This window comes from Olea europaea, chromosome 8, assembly GCF_002742605.1.
Source record: "Olea europaea var. sylvestris chromosome 8, O_europaea_v1, whole genome shotgun sequence".
Classification (NCBI taxonomy): domain Eukaryota; kingdom Viridiplantae; phylum Streptophyta; class Magnoliopsida; order Lamiales; family Oleaceae; genus Olea; species Olea europaea.
In genome coordinates, this window is record NC_036244.1 from 10,952,348 (window position 1) to 10,954,110 (window position 1,763).

Genomic DNA, 1,763 nt, shown 5'->3' on the forward strand with positions numbered 1-1,763 from the left:
ATATGTAGGATGACCCAAAAAGGTCATTAAGTGGGTTAATATAACTTAAATAGCTTAGAAAAAGTTAACGAATATACTTTCTTTCTATTGGAAAAGTTAGAAGATGGTATACAGTCAAGAGAATTCAAATGTTCCCATAGTTTCTAATGAATGAGATCGAACTCACTCGATGACCTGTTTCGATTGTTCTACACATGTTAAATGCATGTTGGGTGATCGTGGATAAAAGAATTGTCATTTTTAGCAGAAACAATATAATTATTGTGTTATATAAACTAAAATAATACATATGTCGTTTTAGTTATGATTTAAATCGTTTTTGTTAAAATTTAAACTGAAACGATATTAATGACATCAAAATTGTATAGAAACGACAATGATATCGTTATGTTTCAAAACCACGAAATAACATAAAGATTTGTTTTTATACAAATTTAACAAGTTAAAAATTGTTCCAATTCAAATCATAACTGCAACAGCATAGATATCGTTTCTTTTCATATAAAATGATAATTACATCGTTCTAGCTAAAAAATGTTATGAATTGAGCTAAAATGATATTAATGTCGTCAAAATTGTACTGAAATGATATGAATACCGTTATATTATTTCATGAGTTTAATACATAATGATATCAGCATCGTTACATATTAAAGAAAATGATATCTATGTTGGTTTAGTTATGATTTGAATAGGAACGACTTCAATTTTGCAAAATTTGTACGGAAATCATACGGATGTAATTATGTTTTTCATGAGTTTGATAATTTTGATTTATTGTCATTTTTTGAAAATTACATGAGAAAAAGTCTCCATTGAATGACGAACGAATGTTTGGGGACCAAAATGTTAACCCAAAAAATTGGTTAGCACGTGCCCTTCTGAGATGTTTACCGTTAGAGAGAGCAAATGGTCCATTGGACGCGCGCACAATGGCTCCCTATGTTGCGCTCATTCTGCAAGGTTTTATATAATGACTTCCATGTCGTTTATTGTTCTATAACGACTTCAATGTCGATATGAAAATCAATAAAGTAGTATATTTTTATATTTCGGTTTGTGTCTCAAAAATGACTCAATGTCGTTATGTAAATCTGTGCATTTTTCATATTGGAACGACATATTCGTCAACTATAACAATAAAAAATTGTTTGTCCGTGATACGAAAAAAATAGCAACATAAAATGGCTTTAATTTTGTTCCAATAAATCATTTTGTGCTTCCAATAAGGACAACATAATAAAGCTACTAAATCATTTTGTGATTCCAATAAGTACAAAATAATAAAGTTACGAGTCACGACAATATTACAACTTTAAAATTCACTACGAGCTATTTGACCCTTATAAGTGGAGTGAACATAACCAATTTTCTTACAGTTGGAGTCTTAGACATTATAGGGATAAAGTTGATATCTCTATTTTTTATAACATTGTATCGACCTTCAACATTTCTCTAACTTGATTATACATGTTCACATAAGAAATTGTTTTCAAAACAAGAATAAGAGTTATTTTCCCCTTGCAATTCCCTATATATTTTCATTTCCAAGTACCTTCAACTGATTGCTCATATTCAACCATTCTAGATAACAACTAAATCCATAACATATCCACGATATCTATAAATGCAATTCAACATAAAAATTTTAAAATTTCATCAGACATCAAACTTCGTACATTATTGATAACGAGATGTATCATGTCGTAAGTTGTAGAAAACTATATGTAAATCATCCAAGATAAGAAAAAATGAAACTTTTG